The following is a 10,570-nucleotide window of genomic DNA, read 5'->3' as shown; positions in this document are numbered from 1 at the left end:
TGCGAAAATCGCAGAACTTTTTGCGAAAATCGCAGAAGTTTTTGCGAAAATCGCAGAACTTTTTGCGAAAATCGCAGAAGTTTTTGCGAAAATCGCAGAAGTTTTTGCGAAAATCGCAGAAGTTTTTGCGAAAATCACAGAAGTTTTTGCGAAAATCGCAGAACTTTTTGCGAAAATCGCAGAAGTTTTTGCGAAAATCGCAGAAGTTTTTGCGAAAATCGCAGAACTTTTTGCGAAAATCGCAGAACTTTTTGCGAAAATCGCAGAAGTTTTTGCGAAAATCGCAGAAGTTTTTGCGAAAATCGCAGAAGTTTTTGCGAAAATCGCAGAACTTTTTGCGAAAATCGCAGAACTTTTTGCGAAAATCGCAGAAGTTTTTGCGAAAATCGCAGAAGTTTTTGCGAAAATCGCAGAAGTTTTTGCGAAAATCGCAGAAGTTTTTGCGAAAATCGCAGAAGTTTTTGCGAAAATCGCAGAAGTTTTTGCGAAAATCGCAGAAGTTTTTGCGAAAATCACAGAAGTTTTTGCGAAAATCGCAGAACTTTTTGCGAAAATCGCAGAAGTTTTTGCGAAAATCGCAGAAGTTTTTGCGAAAATCGCAGAACCTTTTTGCGAAAATCGCAGAAGTTTTTGCGAAAATCGCAGAACTTTTTGCGAAAATCGCAGAACGTTTTGCGAAAATCGCAGAACTTTTTGCGAAAATCGCAGAAGTTTTTGCGAAAATCGCAGAAGTTTTTGCGAAAATCGCAGAACTTTTTGCGAAAATCGCAGAAGTTTTTGCGAAAATCGCAGAAGTTTTTGCGAAAATCGCAGAACTTTTTGCGAAAATCACAGAACCTTTTTGCGGAAATCGCAGATCTTTTTGCGAAAATCGCAGATCTTTTTGCGAAAATCGCAGAACTTTTTGCGAAAATCGCAGAACTTTTTGCGAAAATCGCAGAACTTTTTGCGAAAATCGTAGAAGTTTTTGCGAAAATCGCAGAAGTTTTTGCGAAATTCGCAGAAGTTTTTGCGAAAATCGCAGAAGTTTTTGCGAAAATCGCAGAACTTTTTGCGAAAATCGCAGAAGTTTTTGCGAAAATCGCAGAACTTTTTGCGAAAATCGCAGAAGTTTTTGCGAAAATCGCAGAAGTTTTTGCGAAAATCGCAGAAGTTTTTGCAAAAATCGCAGAAGTTTTTGCGAAAATCGCAGAAGTTTTTGCGAAAATCGCAGAAGTTTTTGCGAAAATCGCAGAAGTTTTTGCGAAAATCGCAGAAGTTTTTGCGAAAATCACAAAAGTTTTTGCGAAAATCGCAGAACTTTTTGCGAAAATCGCAGAAGTTTTTGCGAAAATCGCAGAAGTTTTTGCGAAAATCGCAGAAGTTTTTGCGAAAATCGCAGAAGTTTTTGCGAAAATCGCAGAACTTTTTGCGAAAATCGCAGAAGTTTTTGCGAAAATCGCAGAACTTTTTGCGAAAATCGCAGAAGTTTTTGCGAAAATCGCAGAACTTTTTGCGAAAGTCGCAGAAGTTTTTGCGAAAATCGCAGAAGTTTTTGCGAAAATCGCAGAAATTTTTGCGAAAATCGCAGAAGTTTTTGCGAAAATCGCAGAATTTTTTGCGAAAATCGCAGAAGTTTTTGCGAAAATCGCAGAACCTTTTTGCCAAAATCGCAGAAGTTTTTGCGAAAATCGCAGATCTTTTTGCGAAAATCGCAGAACTTTTTGCGAAAATCGCAGAACTTTTTGCGAAAATCGCAGAACGTTTTGCGAAAATCGCAGAACTTTTTGCGAAAATCGCAGAAGTTTTTGCGAAAATCGCAGAAGTTTTTGCGAAAATCGCAGAACTTTTTGCGAAAATCGCAGAACTTTTTGCGAAAATCGCAGAACTTTTTGCGAAAATCGCCGAACTTTTTGCGAAAATCGCAGAAGTTTTTGCGAAAATCGCAGAACCTTTTTGCGAAAATCGCAGAAGTTTTTGCGAAAATCGCAGAAGTTTTTGCGAAAATCGCAGAAGTTTTTGCGAAAATCGCAGAAGTTTTTGCGAAAATCGCAGAACTTTTTGCGAAAATCGCAGAAGTTTTTGCGAAAACCGCAGAAGTTTTTGCGAAAATCGCAGAACTTTTTGCGAAAATCGCAGAACTTTTTGCGAAAACCGCAGAACTTTTTGCGAAAATCGCAGAAGTTTTTGCGAAAATCGCAGAACTTTTTGCGAAAATCGCCGAACTTTTTGCGAAAATCGCAGAACCTTTTTGCGAAAATCGCCGAACTTTTTGCGAAAATCGCAGAACCTTTTTGCGAAAATCGCAGAACTTTTTGCGAAAATCGCAGAAGTTTTTGCGAAAATCGCAGAAGTTTTTGTGAAAATCACGGAAATTTTTGCGAAAAGCGCAGAAGTTTTTGCGAAAATCGCAGAACTTTTTGCGACAATCGCAGAAGTTTTTGCGAAAATTGCAGAACTTTTTGCGAAAATCGCAGAAGTTTTTGCGAAAATCGCAGAACTTTTTGCGAAATTCGCAGATCTTTTTGCGAAAATCGCAGATCTTTTTGCGAAAATCGCAGAACTTTTTGCGCAAATCGCAGAACTTTTTGCGAAAATCGCAGAAGTTTTTGCGAAAATCGCAGAAGTTTTTGCGAAAATCGCAGAAGTTTTTGCGAAAATCGCAGAAGTTTTTGCGAAAATCGCAGAACTTTTTGCGAAAATCGCCGAACTTTTTGCGCAAATCGCAGAAGTTTTTGCGAAATTCGCAGATCTTTTTGCGAAAATCGCAGAACTTTTTGCGAAATTCGCAGATCTTTTTGCGAAAATCGCAGATCTTTTTGCGAAAATCGCAGAACTTTTTGCGAAAATCGCAGAACTTTTTGCGAAAATCGCAGAAGTTTTTGCGAAAATCGCAGAAGTTTTTGCGAAAATCGCAGAAGTTTTTGCGAAAATCGCAGAACTTTTTGCGAAATTCGCAGATCTTTTTGCGAAAATCGCAGATCTTTTTGCGAAAATCGCAGAACTTTTTGCGAAAATCGCAGAACTTTTTGCGAAAATCGCAGAACTTTTTGCGAAAATCGCAGAAGTTTTTGCGAAAATCGCAGAACTTTTGCGAAAATCGCAGAAGTTTTTGCGAAAGTCGCAGAAGTTTTTGCGAAAATCGCAGAAGTTTTTGCGAAAATCGATTTCGCAGAAATTCTTGTTCTGCGAAAATTTTTTGCGAAAATTGCAGAAGTTTTTGCGAAAATTGCAGAAGTTTTTGCGAAAATCGCAAAAGTTTTTGCGAAAATCGCAGAAGTTTCTGCGAAAATCGCAGAAGTTTTTGCGAAAATCGCACAACTGTGAAAATCGCAGAACTTTTTGCGAAAATCGCAGAAGTTTTTGCGAAAATCGCAGAAGTTTTTGCGAAAATTGTAGAACTTTTTGCGAAAATCGCAAAAGTTTTAGCGAAAATCGCAGAAGTTTTTGCGAAAATCGCAAAAGTTTTTGCGACAATCGCATAATGTTTTTCGACAATCGCAGATCTTTTTACGACAATCTCAAAAGTTTTCACGACAACCGCAGACCTGTTTGCGGCAAGCGAAGAACTGTTTGCGACAATCGCAGAAGTTTTTACAAAAATCGCAAAAGTTTTTGCGACAACCGCGTTTCCCGTAGTGGAACAAGATGCTTTCAAACGTGCAACTACACATTCGGTAGCATCTTGTTCCACTACGGGAAACACGAGTAGCACAAATACCTGGGTGATACGCTGGGTGTGTTGGTACATTTGTAAGGTTCTAACTAGGCTTGGGCAATTTGATTCTTTCAGTGAACGCGTGCGATGTAGTTCGTTCAGTATGATGAACTGAACGCGTGCGGTAGGTCAGTCGTTCAATTGGAGCTAACTACCCTTTATTTTAAATATCATGTTCAGTTTTATGGAAATGTTAATGCAAGAACAGAAAGTTACTGCTTTTAAGGCTGCATTTTTAATTATAAATACAGTCAGTCTGAGATACGCGGTTTATGCATAACTAGACAACTAGGTTTTTACATTAAACCATTTATGTATCACAATTCATGCAGAATTTTTTAAAATTTCTGGGTTTTAAGAGGTTCTCAAATTTTGACAAAACAGTAATTTATCTTGCATATGAGAATCCTTTGAGCCAATTGTACTGATTGCACACAAGAACTTAGAAAACGTAGCTCGAGAACAGACTGTATAGCCTTAAGTTGATTTGTAATGAAAACTGATCTGAGCGAGGAAAATCTACATGCTATCTCTTTTATGTTTCTGTGCGCTTAACGAGTTCTTTTTGTGCGACTGAACTAACCGAACGCGCGTGCGGCAGTATGCGACAAGAGTTCTTTTTGTATGGTAGTGTGCGACTGAGCTAACAGAACGCGCGTGCGGCAGTGCGCGATAAGAGCTCTTTTTGTGCGGTAGTGTGCGACTGAACTGACTAAACGCGCGTGAGGCAGTGTACGACAAGAGTTCTTTTTGTGCGGCAGTGTGCGACTGACCCAACTGAACACGCGTGCGGCATGTGTGCGAATGACCCAACGGCTATGAGTGTTCTTTCTCACTCAGTGTTGAATCAGTGTGCGGCAGGAGTTCTTTTTGTGCGGCTGAGTGCGATTGATCAATCTGACCACGCTAGCAATATGTGCATTCTTTCTCGCTCAAAGTCCGATCGATCTTCTTGTATGGTTGTGTGTGATAAATTCTGCCGATCCAAAACGAGTGTTTTTTTTTACTTCGTTCAGGCTATGACACCGACAGTTATCTTGCATCTTGTTCGGAGCACATTTCAGTTAGATCTGTATGCGTGCGGAAGACCTACCCGCTCACTTTTTCGCGTGCGGCGATCAACCGCACAATATAATAAACTTGGGTAAGTGTACCAATTATGGCTGTAATATGTTATCTAGATACCGATTTTACGCCTGTAAAAATGAGTATTGGGTAAAATTTAAAACTTCTTCATGTTTTCTTGTAGCTTACAATGTGTAGAACATGAGATTATTTTTTATTTTCACTCAGTTTTTATCAAAATACTAGAACATTTCAATTCAAAATTGCATCTCAAGGTATCAATTATGGCTATAGTGTTCCTAGCAATTCGCCATAGCCATAGCATTAATCGCACGATTGATGAGGCTAATCCTAAAAAAAAATACTTTCGTACACTTTTCTGATTACACCGTGCTTAGACACACGCCTGACAATTTTTCATATCACCTGGAAGCTATACCGAAGCCAGCAACCGTTTCAGCGCTATACGAAGAGGAGCACAAACCAGGGTGGTCTGTTAGAATTTGTTTGAATGAAGAATAGTAGCCGTAGTTCAACTATCGTCTGACCAAGATACTTCCGGCCAAGACTAGCACTAACTATCGCTCAGGGAAGAACAAGAGCGCATTTGGCAATAAGGCGACACGAGCGGCTTCAGATTTCGCTTTCTTCGTATGAAAGTCATTCAAGGCCGTATTATTTTGGTGAAATTGATTCGATTTTATTCTACTAATTATTCCACTGATTACTGATTCGAACACTTTACAAATACATAAATGATGCTTAAAACACAGATTGCGAAAATAACAACGAGAAGCCCGATTTGTTCACTTGTAAACTACGCGCTACGACCAAAACGACAGTGTCAACAAAGCGTCTATAGTATACTGCGATATTTGGTGCACCAAACGTTAGTTGTACCAAATATAGACTTACGGAAAAATGGCATATTTTCGATTGAATAATGGTAAATTTTGATAACAAGTCGTTAAATAACTAATATTTTGCATCAAAATGATGATTTTGAGATAAAATTATGGTTAGGTGCTTGAGAATCGCTAATATCCTAGAGTGCTGCGTTTAGCAAAATGGTAAGAGATACCAAAAATCTTGCCAACACATTTTAAAAGGGTGATATTTAACAAAGGGAAGTGAGCAGCACGGAACTAATGAAGCACAAATGTGTTAAAATGTTCATATTTGAAATGAAAAATCCTTCCGTGGTTTTAGAATGCAAATAGACTGTTTTAGAGCGAAAATAGCGTTCGTTATAGCCATAATTGGTGCTATAGCCACATTTGGTACACTTACCCTATATGAGCGAATAAAAGAGAGAATAAAAAACACTAATTTTTTGGCGCTGTGTTGAAGTAGCCTATAGAATTTAAATCTCCCACCAGGGAACAAACCAGTAAAACAATATGTCAAGGCAGAACAAAACCAGAGGCAAATTTTCTCCTTTAAATTACAGGATGTACAGCTACGAATTATATCAACTTACCACCAATGTTCCGAAAACTTCTGTGCGTAGCATATTTAATAAAAAAAGAATGCATTTTTTCGCACGCACATGGGGCCTGATAGGTGAAATATAATATTACGTGTGCAGCTGTTTCCATTCCGGAAACTAATGTACGCCTGGCGCTATTACTGAAATGGATATCAATCAAACGCTAGAGTCCGTACAATTTTACCAAGAATTTACTAAATGCTGCTCTCAAAAAGGACATGCCCTCACAAAAAAAAAGAAAAATGAAAAAGGATGAAGCTCAACTCGACTGTTTGCAAATTACAGCACCGTGTAATTTCCGTGCAAAGTGGCAACGCAACGTACATTGAATCGAACGCGAAAAGATCACTTTCCAAAAAAGCGACCCAAACGCAGTATTCGTTGAAAATCGATCGGAAATTGGCCTCCATCCATCGCTCCATCCGAAGTAGGAAGCTGCCGGCACAAAAATTTCACCTTTTGCCAATCTGTCATCATTAGTCCATTGGTCGGTCGGTCGGAATTGTCGTGCCGGGCTGTATCGATCGTCCGACGGCGTGGTGATGGTGAGATAGATGGGTTATTACCACCTGCGCCTGAAAGTGAATAGTAATGTCATACCGGGGTACGTACCGAATTCATTCCTCAATCCCCACGGCTCCCATTTCACACAGTCTGCCCGCCGGCCAAACCAACCCTCCCACCCAGGCTGGCCAATTTCGGGCTGATAATGAGTGGGTGAAGCCAGGCAAAGTGAAGCGCCGGGAATTTGGGACCCCCCAAATGAGGGGGGAGTTTCGTCGTATTCGTTTGATTTCGCGGCATCCCGGCGACACAGTAAATCACATCGCCTGAGTGAAGCGCCCCAGCAAAGTGGTCCAAAAGGGGGAAGAGAGTGAAAGCAGTCCAAGGGTGACAGGTACTTCGGGTGGTTTGATTTTCGGATGCGAATGCAATGAGCTGCAGATGGGATGCGTCTGTTGGAAGCGAATGGTGATGGTGGCGGGTACCATGTAATTCGAGTGGGGAAGTCATTTTGTACTGTGAAAGGGGAGCAGAAAACAAGGATCTCTCCATTTGCGGGAGGGTTGAGATCAAAGCAATATATGAAAAAGAAAGGGAGAGGGAGAGTGTAAAAGCAGCTTCGTTAACCCTTACAGTGTACAAAACTCACGAAAAGGCTCGTGGATATTTACACCGAAAATTAATTTGTACCATTGTTTTAACTAATATCATGTTCACTTCACCGCTATACCTAATCTAAACACCATTAAAACATAAAAATAATAGTTTCAAATATCCGTTTTCTATCACTGGTATCCACTAGCAATACAGCCACGCCCAATCAATCGCAGAATGAACGGAGCTAATGCTTCTAACATTTTACTTTCTTACACCTTGCTGATGACACCGTGTTTCGACACACTTCATATCACCTGACAATCCTTTATATCAGCTGTAAGCTATACCGAAGTCAGCTACCGTTTTAGCGCGATACGCAGAGGAGCACAAATCAGGGTGATCTGTTGGAATTGGTTCAAAAGAAGAATCGTAGCCATTGTCCAACTATCTTGAACTTGATACTGCTGGCCAAGACTTGCCTTAACTAACGATCAGGAGCGCATTTGGCAAAAGAACGTGGCGAGCGGCGTTCAGATTTTGCTTTTTTCTAATGAAAGTCATTCAAGACTGCATCATTTTGAGGAAACTTATTCGATTTGATAACACTTTACAAATAAGTGAGACTTAAAACACTGCCTAACACTTAAGCTTGCAAAACTAAATAATGAAAACCCCGATTTATTCACTAGCAAAGTACGCACTACGACCAAAACGACAGTTGTAAACAAAGCAACCATGGTGTACTGCGATATTTGGTACACTGCTGTTCAGTTGTACCAATTATGGACATACGGGAAAAGCACATTTTTGATTAAATAATGGTAAATTTCGACATGAAGTCGTTAAATAACTAGCATTTTGCATCAAAATGATGAGTTTAAGAAAACACTATGGTTAGTTACTTCAGTATATAATTTCCTACAGTGCTGCTCTTAGCAAAATAGTAAGAGAGGCCAAACGTCTTGGCAACACATTTTAAAATGGTGATATTTAACAAACGGAAGGGGCCAGCAAAGAATTGGTGAAGCACAAATGTTTTAAATTGTTCATATTTTTTTAATAAAAAAAATCCATCCGTGGTTTTAGAAAGCAAATACAGTGAACCCTCTCTTATTTGAGAGACGATGGGACTGTCGAATAAGAGGGGGTTTCAAATTACAGAGGTTGAAAGTGAATGAAAGGTCCATACAAGACAAGAAAGAGACAGAACATTTAGTATGCAGCCTTAACTGTTGCTATAGGAAACTGCGAACAGAATCGCTAATTTGAGCATACATCTTTCAATAACCATGGCAGCACCATACTCAAATAAGAGGGACACAGATTTCAGAGGTTTTCCAAATTAGAGGAACAAAAATGTACTGGAAATCAAGGGACTGTGCAATATGTTCAAATAAGAGAGGTTTTTCAATTTGGAGAGGTATCAAATAAGAGAGGGTTCACTGTAGACTGTTTTAGTGCGAAAAGAGTGTTCGTTATAGCCATAAATGGTACTATGACGACGACCGACTAACCGATGTGACAATTGCTTAGGCTGCTTAGATGTAAACAACTTTTCCAAAAATAAATTGCGAAGGAAGTGTGAGGCAAGTTTTTGTTTGAATAATTGGACAAAACACGCAGGAAAATCATTTTATAGGTTTTCAAATAGCAATGGTTTATTTTATACTTCCCTGCAGTTAGTTACTGTTTCTGTTTCGTGCGCCACCTTCAAGGGTTCACCTCTCACTAGCAAGATGACAGCTTACCCGCCAAATCAGGATTTCCGATAATGAAAGCTAAGCTAAAATCCCGCCCGTTCCGTTGCTGCGAATTATGAGCGATCCAGTGGCGAATCCTATCAATCTGCCATTCCCTCCAAAAATGGGGGAACAATCCTTTCGCCTCTTTTGTCCAGCAAGTCCCTTGAATTCTGGCAACTGATTACAACCGCCCACCGGTAAACACCCTGGTACATCTCCGGGGCAATGCCCGCACTTCACCGGTCCACACGCATACGCCAATATGTCAAATCAGCATCCTCTTCGGTCGGTAGGCTCAAATCGGACTCTTAATACCTAACCACGCGCACATGTGTCACTCTTTGTAGCAGGGGTAGGAATTATTGGGGATCGTACTCAAAATCTCCAATAATTCGACCATAGACAGAAGCAGAAACCTACTGACGCATACGCATACATGCACACACAAACACACACGGCAAATTGGCATCCAAAAAGCTGCGGGAGTGCGTTTTCGATCTAGTGGGCAGGAGGCCAGGTGATGATGTGTGGGGTTCAATTCGCGGTCCGTGCATCGATGCGTAAACGCAGCCAGATATGCACTTTCCATTGTCGTCATTGGATGGGGCCCGAACCGTAAAGTGTGGAAAGGAGGGTAGAGGAGCTCACTCACTCAGACAAGCTGGCGATAATGATGTTTGCGAATAATGTTGCTATGACCGGTGTGCAATGATGTTGATGATTATGGACGGTGGAGCAACCGGCTAGGAAGATCCGCTTCCAAGTCAGCGGTATTTGGGTGGCATTTAAGGTGTGTGCAACATTGTTGAACGGAGTTTGGTATCTCTGGTTAGTAAGCGAGACATTCAGGAAATACGAAATAAAAGAATGAATACGAAAAGAGGCAAAACTCGAAAAAAAAATTAAAGAAAAAGGCAAATATATCAACTGCATCGGCCGGGAATCGAACCCGGGCCGCCCGCGTGGCAGGCGAGCATTCTACCACTGAACCACCGATGCTTGTTAGAGAGAGGGCATCTAATTACCGTTTTGGTTAGAGATTACGCTTCCCGGAACTGAGCTCCATCTGATGCGTGATACAGATCGTGACGGGAAAAAAGCCATTAGTGATTACAATGCTTCGGATGAAAAGTTAGAAAGTTAGATTTTTATCATTTTTAAATTAATATATTTGTTTAAGTAATGACACGCTGTACATGTTTTAAAAATTTTTACTGTGTACCTAATTCCAGTATAACATAGAAAAACTCTTTTTTGTCACACACTGTCGTTAGAGTCTATTTTTAACCCCATCTTGCTTCTGCAGTACAAGCTTTCTCTGACTATTGTATTTGTACGGAACCAAAGAAGACAGAAGATATTCGGAAACATCAATTTTAAAGCACACAACTCTCACTCTCTATCTTGTCCAATCCCTCTTATCGCTAGTAAATACATGACGACATGAAATCCCTTTAGCTAATAATCATTTCCTTT

General features: G+C 40.2%; 1 non-coding gene across 1 annotated transcript; it reads right to left on the bottom strand.

The window, feature by feature from the left end:
* Positions 1-10,022: 10,022 nt before the first annotated feature.
* Positions 10,023-10,093, bottom strand: Trnag-gcc. The gene has a single exon. It is a non-coding gene; the product is annotated as a tRNA-Gly (tRNA).
* Between the last annotated feature and the right edge of the window lie 477 nt (positions 10,094-10,570).

The sequence above is a fragment of the Anopheles merus genome, chromosome 3R, assembly GCF_017562075.2.
Source record: "Anopheles merus strain MAF chromosome 3R, AmerM5.1, whole genome shotgun sequence".
NCBI lineage: Eukaryota > Metazoa > Arthropoda > Insecta > Diptera > Culicidae > Anopheles > Anopheles merus.
Note: the sequence above shows the minus strand (reverse complement) of the source record. Positions and strands in the feature narration are given on the sequence as shown.